Source organism: Mizuhopecten yessoensis, unplaced genomic scaffold, assembly GCF_002113885.1.
Source record: "Mizuhopecten yessoensis strain PY_sf001 unplaced genomic scaffold, ASM211388v2 scaffold6893, whole genome shotgun sequence".
In the NCBI taxonomy this organism is placed as follows: Eukaryota; Metazoa; Mollusca; class Bivalvia; order Pectinida; family Pectinidae; genus Mizuhopecten; species Mizuhopecten yessoensis.
In genome coordinates this window covers 473452-494011 of record NW_018406777.1, presented here as the reverse complement: position 1 = coordinate 494011, position 20560 = coordinate 473452, and the positions used below count along the sequence as shown (strand labels likewise).

General features: G+C 34.2%; 1 protein-coding gene across 3 annotated transcripts in view; it reads right to left on the bottom strand.

Annotated features, from left to right (window-relative positions):
• Positions 1-20560, bottom strand: part of LOC110452803 (ras-like protein family member 10B) — a 65344-nt gene that overhangs the window by 33107 nt on the left and 11677 nt on the right. The window contains exon 1 of one of the 3 annotated variants that reach the window (XM_021501482.1): positions 1923-2093. The exons of the other annotated variants lie outside the window; for them this stretch is intronic. The gene's annotated coding sequence lies outside the window, so the exon portion shown is untranslated. Of the gene's footprint in view, positions 1-1922; positions 2094-20560 lie in introns of those variants that run through there. 3 annotated transcript variants of the gene reach the window in all.

Sequence of the window (20560 nt, the reverse complement as noted above, 5' to 3'; positions counted from 1 at the left end):
AAGGGTATTCTCTCTATTGCATTTAAATGAGGGACCTGGAAGTTTCCTTTATAAATTGTCACGGGAGGTCGCACCATGAACTCTACATTTAATTGATAAAAACGTAAGAATAAGTTTAAATAACGATCATACAGCGTAGCAGCATTTAATTATGAGCCAGCTATTGTTTAACAGATATGTTCTCAATATACAAGCCTTCGTTAAAAGTTCAAAACGACTATTCACATGTGAATTCAAACCTTTTAAATTAGTGAAATTGTGAAGAATTCAGACGCGTTACCGAGGGCAAATTTGAAAATACATTTTTGCCAACAAGTAATGGAGAACAATAATTCTTGTTTTTCCAGAAAGCTGATAACATTCACATCTAAGATGCGTTAATATCTTACAACAGGTCGTCAGCCATTGGTTGGCCGCCGCTAGCGCGAGATGAAAGAGAGCTGGTGATGACATTTCAAACCATTGTCATAACAACATATATCGCTTATGCGTTTTTCTTGAAGCTTGTAAACATTTTATCAAATGAACAAAACGTATGTCAACGCTAACATGATACCAAGGTGGGTACGTTATGTAGACATACATACACTCCAGTGATATAAAATACTTTTACCTCCCACAATGTAAATTATATTATCATGTACTTAGGCATTTAGCAGCGAGTTTAGGTAACATAACAACCTCTGATCACCTATATGCTTCCGTAGCATACCCGATATAAATATACCTCTAACTTTATGCAATACTTTGAATCGGTGTATAGAGCTATTACAAATTAGTTCTTCCTTCTATCACTATAGTACGATTCACAAGGTGTACACTAAACATGACAATACCATTTATGAAGGGATGTTTCCCTTTAAACTTTCTTAACTTGAAAGTATCGCACTACCGCACAAAAGATTACTAAATGTTTTATAGAGTTATTTTACATGCAGATGATGAATGTCAAGTTGTGAGTTCATTGTCAAGATTTATCAAGTATCTGCACTGTACGTAAAATACTGGTACATTGTAACGGCAGCAAATACTATGGTAAAATAATGTTTTCGTCTTCCTCCTTAATTCGCATGTGTGCTTGTACATAAATTGACGAATATCATTCAACAGGACTAGCCTGCTGATAAAAGAACCGCAAATATATGCACATTTACAATATTGAATTGAACCAAAATTATATAAGAACAAATCTAAATCCATTACATCTTACACCAAAAAGGCAAAGAAAGAGTTACAACGCAAGTCATTACAATTTACTTCATATCGAAATATTTCGATAGTTCTTACATTAGTTTGATACAAGCAAACCCCAAAAATCTTATGAAGCCGTCCTGTCATACAGGATTACAAATCTTAATATTCCTAGTATAAAAATGTACATCAAAACGTTCATTCTGTATTGAACATCATTCTAATAAGCGATACATTAGTCGCATTATGCATTGATTAAAGTTGAATTTATGAGTTTACCTCGAACTATTTTAACGATTATTTTGTTGTATCGGATATACCAGACATTTAGATATTGTAGTATAAAACACAAATTAATATGCTAACGTAAGGATGATGAATTTGAGTGGTAAAATATAGGTACATAGCATAGAAATAAGACAGGTCACGTGATTAAATAATAAAAAGGATACGGTAAGCTGCTGAATAGGCTAAGTATAAACAGTTGTTGGTTCTCTTTCGATGCATTCAATTTTGCATAAATTAACGCATCAAGAAAAATGCGCACATGTCTTGTTTTATAAGTTTGAGTCAACACATTTAACACATTATGATATAATTTGAATGGAAAGCAAACTATTACTGAAAGCGAATCTTATTAAAGTTGATGATGGAAGGTTAAGTATCAAACAAGAATGATGATAAAACTTAGCTTGCATAAAGAGGTGTTTCTAAACGTAGGTATTACTTACCTTATCGGGAGTGAGGTAAGATAACATTGTCCTCCATCATAATTCCGTAATTAAACTACACTGACGTCTAGTGGCCAATGTATATGTATAAGCTTAGATATACAATATGTAACAGTATGTTGGTAGAAAGGTGTCCCTTGTGCAGTTGGTGTCCCCCTACATCGTCTTGCTATCTAAGCAACACGCATGTGCTCTGTTCGATAGGTTTTGCGCTGCGTGACTTAGTAGCGGCGCATTCACAAGCTTAGTAAGCCATTGGAGCCAATGTATTAGGTACTGACTATTTAGGCTCTCCAGCCACGATCAGTTCTAACATGCGAGTACGTGAATTTTGTGTACATGAGATGCACATACATGTTCTTATTAATGCATTTCTTTTCATAGATATTATAGTTCATAATGCATAAGGCACTCGCGTAAAAAATATGATATTAAAAGCCTATATTTAGACGCACATGCCAGCATCAATCATCGATACTTTAACTGTGATAACAATAGTTAGATACACAATGTAAATTATGTTTGTTTTATTTTTTAAATTACCATGTTCACCATCTTTGTCTATAATAAACCAATTGCAATGCTCTTTAAAGAAATTGATTCAATTCAGTCTTTGGCCTATGTGATAAGTGCGATGGTAGCTGCTTATGAAAGGTAAACTACACTGTACATATTACGTTTTCAAATATTTGGGTTTCAACAATAGTGTCTATTGTGGTTTCCATTTAACTGACCCGGTTTTTATTTTGAGTGAATGACATTACTTGGATTTGACCTAGATTTATACGGCGGGTGTCGTTGATGATGCAGAAAACGCTTCTCATTTTGTAACACCTCTTAGTACCTTCTCAAATGTATCCTTGTAAAATCTTTCATTTGTTCATATTATATCTTGCTATGATTTAATCGAATTGGAGTAATAGTTATGGTTTTGTTTATACACCTGGATATTGTTTTCTCCTTACGATATGTGACTGTTAAATATATCTACTGCTATATATACACACTATATAAGTGGCTAAATGACGCGTTTGTCCGCTTTAAAACACATGTAATAATTGAGGCAGTAGATACCTGATATAAATTTTCTTAATCATATGATTTACATAAAATAGAAATTGTTTTCTTGAGGTAATATTGCAGCATTTCTTTCAATTTAACATATGACGCTGCAATGTGTAACTTTGAGATTATTTCATTATACTATTGATAATTGAGATAAGTCGTGTTGGATTGTCATCGGCGTGGCTTACAGTACACAGATTCATTAACATTAAATCCTGTGTGTGAGAAAATATCCAACCTCCCGTACTTATTCTGTTTTCTCTGAAATAACAATTATCAATCGCCAGATCTTCGTAATAAATTAAATGTGTGCACGCAATTGTGATTTATTAAAAGATTCCAGCAGCATATTTCTAATTGTTTCTCAAAAGAATAAAGAGTTTACATTTCCGGTTACGTGATGGTTTCGGAACACTATGTGCAATATCTTATAGTTAACGTGATTGATTTGTATTTTTTCTTGAAATGTGTGCTCGATGAATTTGTAAAACAAAAATTCAATTTTATTTTTCTCTTCTTTTATAGTGCGAAAGGTCTTTTGCACATCTAAGACTCAATCCGGAAGTTCTTCCTGATCCTACAGGCAAGCGAACTTCCGGTATTTACGAAAGCCACGTTTTCTTACCTGTTCGTGGCGTCGATAGTCTCGCCCATTCGAAAAGATTGCTAATTTGCAAGATTATTTGCCAGACTAGAATTAAGTATTTCGCAGATCAGATGAAATGTTCTGATCAAGATGGACATTGAAGTCAAAACCAATCACGAACTGTTCTTTGAGTTGTCAATAAATGTTTATAGAGAATGGCGCGTAAACACTTTAATGGGGGGAGCTTTCTGTTTTAATATAACTCATCTGAGTGGAACACGAGTTTATTACTTTGTGTGGCAGTGTCCGTCTGATGCAGTCAAAATGTACATGTGTCAGACTAATATCGATATGCCACAGATAAGGACAAATTATATAATGAAATCATAGATCTAAGAACTCCTTTTAATCCACTACTGTTGACCTAATCCTTCACAGTTATGCAGTTTTGTCTGATTACAAGATTTGTTCTCCAAAAGAAAGGAGAACCATTCATTACATGTAAAACGAAAACATAAATTTAAAGCAATTCAAATGTACCGTTTAGTAATATATTGATTTTGAATCGTATTGAAATAATGTTTGTTTAATTTATGTCTGAATCACTGGCAATTACTAGCTGGAGATTGTTTATCGTTTTTATATATTTTAAATACATATAAATATATAAAATTTGAAATCTACCTGTTCGAAATTTATACCCGTTTATGAGATTATACAATTATAAAAATTAATAACAGATGTTATTAATGCTCTCTAAATTACTTGTTGTATCGTTTTATATGCACCTTCCCATAACGCTGTATTTCAGAATATATTTTAGAACACTCTAAAGATTTACGTCTTTTGATCTTTAGATTTACTGACGAGTCATAAATAAATATACGAAATGGTCATATGGTTCAGTAAAAATGCTTAATTTATTTGTTTTACATCTTTTTTTTTTAATTACTTTCTTATTAATATATCTAGTGCTCATTTTTCAAGCGCCTGAAATCAATACGACATTTTAGTCATAATAGAACCCAATCAGAACTAAGATTACAAAGCTAGTCATACATTTTTAATCATTGTTATCCTTTATCCGTTTTATTGTACTTGATGAATATAAAACAAGCGGAATTTAAAAGTCGACATATTGATAGATAACTGTTGTGAGATAATGCTACCGTCTTATAAGAGATCTCATAGAGAACATTAGGCCACCTGTATCCGTTATTATGACAAAACGTGATCCGCCACGATGTTAACAAGCTTCTAAATTGTGTTAAAATGATTTACAGAAAATACACTGTTTGAAGTACGGTTTGTGATTACCACACTCTGTAACTTGATCAATCACTACATACACAATCATCAAATGAAACCTTAGATAATTAAAATGATGTTTCATTTCAGAATACAGTTGGACGATTTCTTTAAAGAAGCAAAACGAATTATCGTTTTCTTCCGTACAGAAGACGGAGTTTCTGCATGTGACACACGTCTAGTTCAATTACTATTTGTTAGGTATCATGGCAACTAATTACGTCTTGCCAGCTCACACAACTCGTTTATCTTCATAAAAGCATTTCAAACAAAATCGATTAAATGCTTAAAGGAATGATTGAGTAACATTTTATAATGAGAGACATCAATACATCGATATTATTTTCCGCAATTCAAAAGATAAATTCATATTTAAACATGTCAGCATCTATATTTTCTTCTTTCCTTTCCTAGAAATCACAGAATGTCCTTGTAGGATTTTGTTTTGTCTTTCCAAGAGGAATATTCACAGCGGGTTAATGTAACAGTTCATTTTAACCTTTCAACAGGAAAGTCTCGTGTGAATTCCTTAAGCAATCTTCTAGATTTACAAAATTGGAAAATGGCATCATTCACTATGTCTGCTGCAGGATGCCTTTTCTTTCCGTTTCTTTAATCACAAGGGAGGGATTACATTTTACACGGATGTCCAATTATTGTCGTTGCCATGGCTATATAAAAGTAAGTGAAATATCCGTACTTCAAACGTGAACCTTATCTATAGACACGTATCCGACACGTCGTAGTCAAACAAAGCGGTAAGACACCTTAATATTAAACAGACACGTGTAAGACACCTCTATGTTAGATACACTTGGAAGACATTTTAACATCAGAGACACATAATTATATATTTGTTAAAACACTTATTAAGACAATTGAGTGTCGGAGACACATAAAAAAAACATATTTGTAAAAGAGACACTTTTAAGGATGAACGCAACAAACCCACACATGAAACGGCATCTTTAAAATAGGTAATACATGTGGATACAGTAAGCCAAATATGAATGACACTGGATCATGCAGATGTTTCATCTGTCTAGCACGCATCGGTAATATTAGGGGCAAAAACAATGAAAATTCATACTGTCTACACTGCTGTTGAAAAAGGGATGCAGGTTCGTAAAACCCCAAAATCTATGAATTTATATATTTAGAGGCAAATCTATGTAAGAGAGGAAATTAGCAGACGCATCGGAGCCAAAGATACCCTTTTAAGGCGTGTGTATGTCAGACTTCCCTGTAGTAGAGAAACTCTTAAGATCTGCATTGAAACTACAATTGTAAGACCAATACAAATATGAGGGAATTAAGACAAGTTAGTTAAAAAGACAACTGTATCAGACATGGCTAAAAGTTTGCTGTTTCAGAAAGACATCTCTTACGTTGATATTCCTATCGTCCAATGTACCAGCTGCCTGGTGTAGGTTCCTGATAATTTCATCACATCGTCAAAAGTGACGAATGTTTGTCCCCAATGCTGAAAGGTCTGGGGAACTTATATGTCTTGCTATTAATATTACACGTGACGTAAACTACATGGAATGGAAATTTTGCAAACGGGTTGAAAATACCGACGGAATATCGTAATGAACTGGTATCAAAATGCATAGCAGAGGAAACCGCTTACAGTGTTTGGAGCAAAATAGAGCAAAACACTCGTGATGTTTTTGCACAAAGTCAACACAGAAAACAAGAAAACCTCTGTTAACGTTTAAAAAAGGCTTTTGTTTAACACAGTCATTTTCGAAACAAACATAGACCACACTCGCTACGTTATGATAAACAATTCCAACAAGCTTTGTAAATGACACATTGACACATATGTTCCTGATGTGACCTGATTCAGAGGGGAAGAACTTTACAAACAATAAATCTTACTGATGATACCAAAGCAACATTTCGATTCAGCCATTCAATTTTCAAATAATTGCTCAAGTTTAAGGTTTTTACGAAAATTAGAATGTACTAATTGAATTGTGGACCTGTGTCAATATTATATAGCAGGTGCTTGTTCGATTAATTGTTGAAGTTTACGACTAGTAAGAGCGTGCAAACAAACTGGATGTAATTAGTACCGTGCTGAATACATTACGTGTACTCGTCAATGATAAAGGTGGCTTCAGTGTTAAAGTAGATTGCTACAAAATGGATCTCAGCCATTATTAAACGAGCTACTGTTGTGTAAAATAGAACAAGCTAGACTCTACGGCGTCATCGTATCATGGCAGAAATGGCAGTTAATGTCAACATGAAATTAAGGTTACCGTGTGTAAACCTTTTTTCCAAATCTTCTCCAAAAATTACAATACTTAAAGGTTTTAAATGGAAGTATAGGACTTTCTGCTATGGCTTCCGTCTCTTGTCAACTGCAGGAAAGAATGAAGATTACCAATGTTTTAGGAGTCAGGTAGTTAGTATTTAATGCTGTCAGGTTCTTAAAGTCTATTGTAGAAAACCTAGTGCTCCCGACGGCCGTAACATGTCTGGCGTAGATAGAAGCCTCTCCAGGAACTAACCTTTACTCATAACTTCACAAACAGTAAACATGTCAACAAGCTCATTCAGCGACAGTAGCTTACACGAAGAGCATTCAAACTGACCTTCTAATTTATTCTATTCACGACCGTAACTTATCTTGAAATACATTTCAAACTAATATTTCTGGTATATATCTACAGAAAAAGGGTTTGCTACATCTTCCAACAGTCGTATACATGTACAAGTAGACCTGAATCCATATTTTGTCCAGAGTTCTTTCCACAATTTGAAAGGTAACGGTTTTTATTAAAGAAGAAAACAAAACAGGGTTAATTAAGATGGTATGCAACCTTTTATATAATAATATTATGACAGTTATCTCTCTTAAATGATTAATTAAATGATTAATCATAAACTTAGCATTATTAAATACATCTTTGAGTGCCCTCCAAATAGTCTTAACCCCTCTGGCCCCTGGGGTATCCGAGGGGCCAAGGGCCCTTTTTGAAGGTAAGTGTAATTATTCATATGATGATGATGAGAAATGATATAGCACTTTCTGGACCCCTTGCCCCCTTTATTCAAAATCACATTTTTTTGCCAAGGTAAGGTTATATATGACCCCACAGAAAATCTCCAGTGGACTTCCCAGAGGGGTGGCCAGCTGAAATATGTTCTAGAAGGTCCATACTTATGAAAAAATGAGGCCACCCTTTGACAGCAGGGGGGTGATCACTTAACCCCTCTGGCCCCTTGGGTATCATGATGACACGAAAACTGGATAGCCGCCCAAAACAACAGAAAATAATCGACACTGACAATAGGAGGGTTGGACCTGACTCCAGGACAGTCGATCCTGAGAACAGGACAGTTTGCACTGATAATAAGACAGTCGGGTTTGACAATACGACTGTCGGCCCAGACAACAGAACTATCGGCTCAGACAACAGGACAGTGGGCACAGCATTTAGCTAGATGTAAAAGAAGATCATATTCTTAACGATGTTTCTGTACATTATATTATCTCTCCTTATAATATAGGTTTGTATTGATACTGACAGTTCTAGACCCGTCTCCTTATCTAATATATCCAGTCAGAGTTTATACTAAATTAATTGTCTGTATCATAACGAAGTCAGATTATACGTCATACAACAAGGTATCGACATACATATTCACTTGCCCTTTTATGTTTTTCTATTATACTTTTTGGGGGGTTTTGATTTATAAAGCTAGCAGAGTTGTATAAGCTGAAATGATTAATTGTATGATATTTCACGCCTGATCAGTGCTTTTGATAATTTAAAATGGGCGTATATTCTTTGGTAGGTCTTTTTCTAAAGTGGAGTTTATTTGATCTGAACATCCGTTGAAATGATAATGAGGTGTAATGGTACTTGTGACCGTTTGATTAACACCGTCCATCGCTTTCCATCACGTTGATTGGTTAAAATCCGGAACTGTTGAACGTGACGGTTTGAAATTTGGCGAGTATTGATTTTGCGTCCACCAATTACAAACTCCTTTTGTGATGAAGTCCCATGAACAACGCTTGAATAAAGCACTTCATTACAATGGAACAATTCAAAAATAGTTTATGTATGACAAAGAAAACAATTGGCGATAGACATGGAAAAATAGCTGTGAGATTGTTGCATAATAGATAATAATTATTACTCAATCATATTCCTACGCAGTCTGAATGGGCGATTGTAAACAAAGATATAGATAACTCGACAACAACATTAATTAATCACGGTAGTTAAGAGTCTTCAAAACCTATGAATGTTGTTTATCTAAATTTAATTTTCATTTTTTTAAATGAAAAAAAAGCATTAAACATGATAAACAATATGCACTCCATGAGGTACATCCGTATAACACTAATTAGAAAATAATAAATGATGTGAGAAATGAACGAATTTTGACAGGATTTTAATAGTCAATGATGTAAAATCAAATTAACATAAAATAACAAATCGGTGGCAATACATTAATACAATGTACATGTAACTGTATCATGTCTAACAGCGAGAGGGGGAAACCGCAATATTTGAAAAAAAACAGTCAGTTTCCACACTTACTGTATTATCATTGTTCTACCATCTGTCAATATATTTGTTCCATACTATTTGTCGAGTCATAGTATTATATGAGGGATGCTGTAAAAATATGTCTGTTAATTTTGTTGCTGAAACAAAACAAACAAAGCAAGCAAATTAAAGAAAATATTTAAAAATATATTTTGCGTCGTTTAATATTATGAATGCGTGCATCCGGGATACGAAACAAATAAATGATTTCAATAGGTAATAATAAGATATTGTTCAAAACAAATTTCCACTTTCACTTTTAATGTTGTGGGCGAATACCATACATGAAAGCTTATTACGTGACGATTAGCTTAATAATTGTAAACAAAAATATCATTCGAACTTTAAACGATCAAACTAGGCCAAAACATGAAACACAGAATCAAGGGCATGCGTCTAGTGCTTCATGGAGGACACCCACCATGTAAATCTAGTTCAAATCAATGTCCGCATATAATAATAAATAATTGTAATTCGAGGTTCTTATATACCGCTTTATCACAACTTAGTTCGAGGTCGTCACACAGCGGTTCACAAATTATTATCCGTTATTATAGGGCCTTTGCAACCAGCCAATATTTTTCTCAACTCCCTGGCGAGCATACACCCAGGGCTGCCATTTCGGTGCTCACAGCTAGCATTCAAAAATTCTAGCACTACCCATCCACTTACTCGTTTACAGCTGAGTAGACTGGAACAAGCGGAGAATAGCATCTTGCCCAAAAATACAACACAGTGCCGTAACGTCAACTCGAACCCACAACCTTTCGGTCACGAGCCCGGCGTCTTACCACTAGACTGCCTTGCCTCCAATTTATCACATTATTAAGCCTTAGGGTTGAACACCATGCTAAAAGTAAGGTGCAACTGTAAATAAACATTACCACCTGTCATCAGTAATCAGTATGAGCCAATTAAACTGTGCGTGTACCTTTTAATCGCATTGGACCTTCTGTAAGCTCATTGTGTGAACAACATGTAAATATATCAACAGCTATTTTAAAACCTGGTGAACATAGATCTGACGAAAGACGTCCACATGTCGTCTATATACCAGAGTACACACGATCCGTGCAAAATGTCCCAAGCGCTTTGTCGTGTTTCAGTTCAATATATACAATTTGTATTTTGAAAATGGCATTTGAACACAAATTCAACAGTTGTAATTGAATAATAGTTCTCGTGTGTCTCTGAAGCCTATTCCATTACCTCTTGTATCCCATCCCCATGATACCGCGTGACCGTACCAGAAGTGGTTCCGTGTCTCTTCAGATCAATAAAGGGTTGTGTACACACAAAAAGACCTGTAAGAACACATCGCCACTCGAAGTCAACACAGCAAAGACAATATATTTACCAGTATCAGATTCTTTTGAATCCATCGACTACGAGAAAATTGGATTTTCAAAAGTGCAATTTAGTCGCATGGGAATAGCATTATGACATTAAAGTCTTCAATTATCTCCTTTGGTTGTTACAGATAATTATTACAAACCTTTATCAATTAGGTTAACGACCTATTTGATATCAGTTGAAATATATGTTATCACGTAATTGTTGTATTTATGGTGCGTTTGATCCGTTCGAGATGTTTCTTGATAATGGAGAGAGAAGCATGTAGTTGCATAGAACAATCTAATTAACATGCTCAAATACCAATACAGTACGTACACAATTGTATTATGTGTTTTACTAAGCATGCACACTTGAATTAGGCAAACAATGTCGAGCAAGAATTAGAAGATTAGTTTGTTTGAGAATGTAACACAGAAAGAACTACTAAACGTGAAAAGGAACACAGTCATCAATATCAGTAGTAATCTGTCCAGCACGGGAATCAGCGATACGATTTACAGTTATGTTTGCTACAGTTGTTGTAGGGAATAGGTGTTTTGTTTGTGAGGAACGCCTGTTTTTTTTTTTATAGATTTACTGTTTACATGTTCAATTTAACAACGATGAATCACAAAATGATCTGTTTACCTGGGGTAGCACCACTGGAATGCATGATATGGCCAACATAAGTCAATTATTCACAACTTTGTTAACTGTCAATATCTTAATAAACATGCATTCTTTGATAACAAAACAGCTCTCCTTTTTATATTATATATTGCCATTTTCACTATGCAGTGTCATTCTAATCACATATATGTTTTACCTTAGCCTATGATCATTTACATTATAAATGAACGAAAGAAGGATGATTGTTTTCGCCAATTCTTAGAAGATAAAACAAATCGATTATCCTTAGAAGATTAAAAATTGAGATCAATGTGACTTTACGGCACTTGCCTTTGAGCAGTGTTGTTATGGTTTCCAGAGTTCAAATGTAAAGACATCAAGATTGCCGAGATTGTCCAGGGCAAATCAACATCAAATCATTTGATATCACAAATTGAGAAAACGCTGTCCCTCTCTACCCAATCAGATAGGACGAGATAGAATTGATGGACGCCCAGCTGATGTACGGGGTAATGTTACATAACATGATATACGGTTACGAACAGGCGGCTTGCCTATCAGCACGGAGTAAAACGCTTCATCTCTTCTGTCCTAACCAAATGTGCATTGTGTGGTATGATGGGAATCTGATCCTAAAATATTGGCATCTCAGGGGGACAATGAATGGAGTCACGTACGGTTAGTTTAAGTTGTTTAAGAAGAAACAGAATCAATCAAGTCGCTTTTTCTTCTCCTTTCTCCAATATTGTAACTGATATACAACAGTTAGTGGATATGTTTTCATCACCCAAAATCAGCTCTTGTCTACTCTTCAATACAAACCATGAACAATTATGTGTCTATTCAAACCATGACATGATATCGCGAGGTGAGCATGGGTTTAAAAACCTTATTAAGTAAGTAATGACTTATAATTAACAACCATGTAATGAAAGGTAATTTTTGTCTGATTTGAACAAGATAACTTTAACAAACATTCAGTTATACATTAGGTAAATATTTCGATAAATGTACAATAGGCCTATTGAACAGCGTCACCATCATGTGTCGTTATTTTATTTTTTTGTCTTTAAGTGATTACTGTGCAAAACATGATTAAAACAACCTTTTAATGTAAGTGTTGTGTCAACGTTAGGTAGCATTCTTAAACACAATAAAAGAAAATAATTACATAGAATCCAATATGTACCACACCATCAATATAAAATAGGATAAGAAATATATACGGATACCACAGCTTCACCTTACGAAAACAAGGTATACCAAAGTGTCACCAAACAAGGTCAAACTAAACCACAATGTCACCATACACAGGTAAAATATACCACATTGTCGCCATACGAAGGTAGAATATACCACAGTATCACCATACAAAGGCAAACTAAACCATAATTTCACCATACGGAGGTAAAATATAGTGTCTCCATACGCAGGTAAAATATATCACAATGTCACCATGCGGTAGAATATACCAGAGTATCACCATACGAAGGTAAAATAACCCACAGTATCACCATACGCAGATAAAATATAGCACAATGTCACAATACGAAGGTAGAATATACCACAGTGTCACCATACGAAGGTAAAATATACCACATTGTCACCATACGAAGGTGAAATATACCAAAGTGTCATCATACGAAGGTAAAATATACCACAGTGTCACCATACGAAGGTAAAATATACCACAGTGTCACCATACGCATGTAAAATATACCACAATGTCACCATACGCATGTAAAATATACCACAGTATCACCATACGAGGGCAAATAATACCACAGTGTCACCATACGAAAGTATAATATACCACAGTATCACCATACGAAGGTATAATATACCACAGTATCACCATACGAGGACAAATAATACCACAGTGTCACCATACGAAGGTAAAAAATATACCACAGTATCACCATACGAAGGTAAAATATACCACAGTATCACCATACGAAGGTAGAATATACCACAGTGTCACCATACGAAGGTAAAATAAACCACAGTATCACCATACGAAGGTAAAATAAAACACAGTATCACCATACGAAGGTAAAGTATACCACAGTGTTACCATACGAAGGTAAAATATACCACAGTATCACCATAGGAGGACAAATAATACCATAGTGTCACCATACGAAGGTAAAATAAACCACAGTATCACCATACGAAGGTAAAATAAATCACAGTGTCACCATACGAAGGTTAAATATACCACAGTATCACCATACGAAGGTGAAATATACCACAGTGTCACCATACGAAGGTAAAATATACCACAGTATCACCATAGGAGGACAAATAATACCATAGTGTCACCATACGAAGACAAAAAACCACTGTGTCTATTTAGTTCTCATCAGAGCTACTAAAGGGCAAACGAATTATATACCTCTTTATTACTCTTTCATAAAGTCTTAAAGTACAACTTTTGGCTTCAACAGACAATTTATACATAAAACAATCTTAAATATAAATCTGCCAGGATAAACTGAGACCAAGGCCAACCACGTAGACTGATAGTCCAGAACCGTCTTGTAGCGTAAAAACAAAACCACTTGAATACGAAACTATTGAAGCACCTGTTTACAAATCCTGTTTTCAAATGAAGAAAGTCGAGCCCAAAGTGGAAAGTGTGGTTTTTCTCTCTCACTCCCCTACCCTCTATAAAGGAATAATTTAGATGAGAAAAACAAAGAGAAAACTTTCTACACAAATTGTCCGGCTATGATATGATGTCATTTATTAAGTGAAAGTGATGTCATTCAATTTTTAATTACTGTAATCAATTATCAAAGTGAAGCAGCCTGTCCTATTCAGCTCCTGTTGCTTTCCTTCATGTGATTGTTATGGTGTGTTCTGTAATTTGGCTTTGATAATCGTCCTTTACAAACAATGAATTATGTTGATGATGTTGGTTGCTAAATATATGAAGCATAATGTAGTTATATTGGTTCGTGGAAACGCGGTTTTCACAAGCAGTGACATGCTCAAAAAAGGGAAAACAAAAGTACAATGCTCTCCAAAGTTTAGCAGATCAATACCTACACGCATTCCTCTTTAAATCATGATGTGTGGCCAATTGGTTGGCCCCTAATCTTGTCATAAATTCTTACGGAGTATCAGAATTCTCCTCGTATTTGATGTGTCCATAATCTAGTGGACAAGATAAGCGAATAATTATAACTGTTTCGGGAATTCTAAATGTCTCGCAGACATAGATCATCAGAATAATTATGGGTAATTTCAATCACCAAACAATCCTTACCATGTGATTTATGGTAACCAGAAGAAGCATGTGTTCTTCCCTTGTGGCAATTGAAGGGAATGCTGTCATCGAACGAGTGTGAAGGTTACACGTGGGAGTTATCCGTTATTAGGTCTGATTGGAGGTCTACTTTTGACACGGGCTGGAACTCACGGTAGGAATTATTCACGAGCAACATAGTCATAGGATCTATAATACTGATAAGGTAATTAGGACTGCACAACAATACTAGTTAATTGAGGTGATTGTCACATTAGAACAGCTCAGAGCAGCCCCATGTTTCACGGTAGCGTGCCTCGTTATTAAAAGCTAATTAGGAGACATCAGGTGGCACGCGCTGAATCAACTTCTCTGTGTTGATCCGGAGTCGTGACCAATAATCCATACTTAGAATTAGAGTTACAGAATATTTCAATAATGGTAATAATAATAAAAAAATCTTTGAAAGTCATGAATGTAAGCTGATCAAGCAGACCTGTCTAAATATAGAACAGCAAATATCACGCTTAATAACGTTTTGTTACTAAAGAAAAAAGAATAAACCAAATTTCTGAAAAGATATTACTACTAAAATGTGGAGAAAATTTAAAGTCAAACCTAATACCATCTTACTGCTAAGGTGAGAAAAAAACAAAAAACGAAGAAAAAAAAGAAACAAAAACAAAACAGAACAAAAACCTTTCAAAGCATGTTACGTCTGCAGTGTGGGAAAACCCCTGATAACGTTATCTGACCAAAGTGTAGAAACTACACACACAATATGTGATCACTACTAAGGTGAAGTATGCTTCAAAACCGATTACATCTTACTACTAAAGTGTTTAGAGAAAAACAAAACATCAAACCTGATAATATAATTAATATAATTATATAAACTTTATTTTCTTACAGCTTATACTAATTACTTTTAATGGCCCGGATGTTAGCGTGCGGGGTCTTACTGTGGGAGGAAACAGGAGTACCCGGAGAAAACCCACGTGATCGGGCAGGTGATTAAATACCTTTTCACGTCCGATCGGGGAATCGAACACCGGCCGTCTTGGTAAAAGACAAGTGCGCTATTCACTGCGCCACCCGCCACCCGACCACCCTGAGGATATAGCCACTTAAGTGTTGAGAAGAAACTTAACATCAAACCTGATTTCTTCTTACATCAAACGTGATCACCGTTTCTACCAATATTTAATTACAATGATTTTTTTTTTATCACAAAAAGTTAAAAATTTGTAATAAAAATCAACACAACCGTAAAAAATAAGATAATAGAAGACAGAAAAACACCAAAACACACTGAAAAACAACATTATTTGAAAAACAAAAAATGAGGATACCACAGCGTCATATATATAACAGCAACAGGAAGTCGTAGGATACTGAAGTGGAAGTAACAGCGTAAAAAGATAAAACCTAAGACGAAACCAAGTGCTCTTAAACGACATTAAGGTAAAAATATAAAGAAAATCATTTACATAATTAAGCCATTTTTGAGTTTCATGTTTCAAATTAATGTTGTAAAAGATAAATATAAAATTATCATCGTCACCTAGGAAACAACCACGAGAACAAAATGAAGGGGCCAGTACTACGTGATGATGTGCTGCTGATTGAGAATCATGTTGATAGTAATGTTGATATATCAGAAAACGTTTATAGCTTTGGCCTGAATCCAAGTACAAATGCTTTTGATTGAACGCAGTTATTTGCCCAGTAACCAAATTAAGACCGTCCGTATTTCACAAAAGATTTTTTGATAAACAACATTATGGTTTCATGTTAAAAGCCTACTCTTTTTTCAACTTCTAATAATCAGTTCAATGAAAATGGCGTTTGTTTGATAATTAGATTTCCATGTTGTGTACAGGTTTATTGTATCAACAGAGTGTGGTATGGAGTAGATAGCTATCACTCCCTACTTTAACATTCTCCTATCGTACATTCCCATTAAAACCCAATAGTAAAATCTCTCTCTCTCTCTCTGAAACTTCTTTTCCCCCATATTTCGAGTGATTTGAAATCATTTGTATTTATGAGGTGAAATGGAAGCATATAAAAATCTTAAAGCTTTACAATCAGCATGTGTGGACGAATAGCATTCCCCCGGCGTTTTCCGTTGAACTGAACTACGTCATCAATTTTCGTAAAAGCAGTAAATGTCGATACGTAGATCCGCCGATGATAACAAACGTGCTTTGAGCCATATATCCCTCGAATTGCTCGACTTTGTCTCATTGAATGTTGTGACAATGAAATGTGTTATTTCAGAAAATCGCATTGTTCTCTTACCCAATAGTAAATTAACATAATAATATTAAAATCATATTCTTCCACTTTACTTTTACTACAATGATATTAAGCATATTTACATATAATTTACTAAAATTATGCAGGGTTTCTATCTCCCCTTCTGCTACAAAAATATTAAAATTTTACCCTCTCAACAACGATAATAATGTCATAAAGGGCTCCTCTTTACATATTTTAATCCATTATTCGATTTGCCATTCAAAATTCAAAAGTGAAACCAAAACCTAAAACTGGTCCGCCCAGTCGGACAGATCGCAGAGAAGAGATATCCCCTCTAAGCGCCATGCTTACTAATCTACGTTTATAACACGTCTACATGCGACATCCCAGTTACAGTGCAGCATTGATATTGGAAAACAGTTTTAAAGTTTTTAATTGTAAGAAATACATCGAAGTACTTAGCTAATTGTAGAATCTGGTGCCTTAAACAAACATAACCCCTAAATTGAAACGGTGTTTTTACATCATCTTATTCCATTTCAGTTTTGCAAAGTACTTTATCTTAATTTTGTTATTGTAACTCCTTTTTAATATTCTAAACACTTCTAATGACATTAATAAATATGATGAATGTTTTACCTGTTTTTTTGTTCGTTAAGTGGTAGCCCCGTATAAAAGATTATCAGGCCACTAACCGAACAAAATGCCGATCGGCCGTTAAAAACAAATAAACAGACATGGTCCTAATCTCCTATTACAAAGATTACAATATCATGGAGAGATCATTTCTCCTTCTGGTGCAATGATAATACAATCATGAAAGACTGCTTCCTCTCCGTGCAAAGTTCCTGTCAGTTTCTGCTACAAAGATGATAAAATTATAGAAGGTTCGTCGCTACCTCTGACACTCTTTGATTTTATTGTATACGTTATCCATAAAGTCTAAAGCACCATTTATTTCTAAAAATAACAGATATTATGGTTTTCTGTTGCAATTGCAGTTGATGTACAGCTCCGTGAAGGCCTAACATTTTGGCAGTAACCAGGTCACGTTATCATTGTATTTATGTAAAGGACAAAAGATTTATCAGTTCTATTATCAATGTGTCACCCTTTTCTGTTATGGAAATAAAGCATCCTGATATCGTTCAACTGACAAAAACAGAGCTTCTGATGTTTTCTTCTGCATACAAATACTCTTTACTGTTACTTAGTCTGCACAAATGTATCTGTAATGTCAGGGAGTGTTATGGTATCGATATGAATATACCCAAGCGGTCTGATTTACCAGGTAACAATCAAACAATGTTTGCAGTCAACGATATGGATCAACTTAACCATCAGACCTTACTAGAGTACAACATGTACAGGTTATTTACCCTGAAGTAATTGTATTGTATCATATCCTATAACCTAATGGACATTCAGGAGAACGCCTGGACGTTACGTTCAGAAGATCTGAACTGATATAGCTGACGTGGAATTGTCACTTGGCTTCAGTGCCATCCGTATCAAACGCTTTGACAGGAACCAAACTTACTTAAAGTAATTGGTTATGTCAGAAGGTCATTGGTGCAAATAAAGCATACCTCTGCCTATTAAGGTTATGTATGTTTGCAAGTTATTAATTAATTATACCACGGAAAAAAGAGCGCTTGATGACATAGCCTGAGACATCTCACTATTGTTTCCTTGGATCAAGTGAAATAATTCCGTAGTATACACTTAGTGAAAATCATATATGTACATGTATCTTATGTTATCTCATTCCATTTTGTAAATGTTTTTCTGCTTTATGATAATTTGTTTCCGTGGAGTATGACGTTTTGGTATAGAGGTAAATTCCACGGTGTATGTTTTTGTTTTTAATTATATATCCTGTTACTATTGTGTTTGCATGGTTTTGTTTATGATATAACTTGTTTTCATGGTGTATGTGTTTTGTTGTTTTTTGACTATGCATACCATGCATGCTGCTTTTATAATAGAATTCGTTTCCTTGGCGTTTTGGTATTGTTTGTTTCCAGGGTGTTTGCATGATTACCTTTTTATATTGGAATTTTGTTTCCATAGTGTAGGTATTTTATTGTTCCATTATATGATTAATTTCCATTGTACATACATAATGTTGTGTTGTGGCAAAGTTTGCATCCATAATGCATGCATTATAGGTATGTTCAGTCGTATTCTTTTCTATTGTTGGCGTTCTGTATACTTTGCATATATTTTACGCGCAATCACATGTGATCAACGTTTATCTTTCGTATTATTTTTTATGTTACAAAATCTGTTTTTGGATTACCTCTTGCACGTGCTATGTTCAATATAATTTTCAGTGGAGATTTTTTTTCTCTCACAAATTAAAACTAACAGTTTCCACATAAGATGTATAAAAACCAGTTGATCTTTCCAATCTATGTAAATATCTGTTCTGTCAATATACATGCGGACAAAACAAAACTTCTTTTAGGTGATTTTAAATTTATTTCATTTTTAAATTCATAAAACATTAAAATCAAACACTACTAATTGCATTTTTTTCTGTTGAAACTGCATTTTTAGCAATTTTTTCTCTAAATATTTAGCTGTCACTTTCGATTTAAGGATGTACACCTCTGAGAAGTCAAAACATTCCTGTATTAAACTTTTTTTCTGATATGGATTTTTTAAAAAAGGAGATAATGGCATAGTAGAAAAAGAAAAAAAAATGATATGTCCGTGTGTTCGTTGTTGTGCTATGATCGGTCAAAGATACCAATTTAACACAAAATGTGATTTTAGGTGAATTTTTGGGTTTTGAACATTTTCAGAACAAATTCATACAATTTCTTCCAAGAGTGTTATCAGATATGTATGAATGTTTGTAGAATTGATGAAAATATTATTTTCTTTTAAATATGGAAGTATTTTTTTTAAATTTTATTGTTTTAACTCCGAAAGCCGATTTTAGTTACCCCTACCCCCTATTTTTTAATGAAAGAATACTCATTTTTTTACCATTTTTTGCAGATGAAACGCTTGATACAAAAAAGTTATGCTATTAACCTTTTTTTAATATTCAATGAATTAAAAGAAAATGTGTTTCTCTTTCTTAAACATCCACAGAAATGGGGGGTCAGTGTGCTTCTTATATTGTCCCATTATCATTTGTGTTATTTTTTTTACCTTTTTCGGGGTCAAAAATCAAAAGTGCTACAGTCACACTAAATATGTAAAAAAAATCAATAATGTATAATTTTCCAGTTTGTTGTTTATTTATTTTTTATCATATTAAACATTATAAAGTTGTACAGCAAAATTGAACTTGCTACAATTAAAAATGGCGACACAATACCAACTTAAGTGATCAATTTAGTGTCAAAAAAGGTGATTTTTTGCCTTTTTTGAAGCGCAGGAAACACACATTAATAAACATTTTCAAAATGGCCGCAAAATTGGTATTTTTTTTAAATTTTTGTAAAAAAAGTTCTACAAACAACAGGCATCTAGTTTTTTGACATATTTTTCAGATGCGTGATTGCTAATAAACTTGATTATAATTTGTTAAATATTACAAAAACATGTTACACCAGATCAAACCGAGTCTTGAACGTGATTGAAATCTCAGAATAGTTCATCCTTA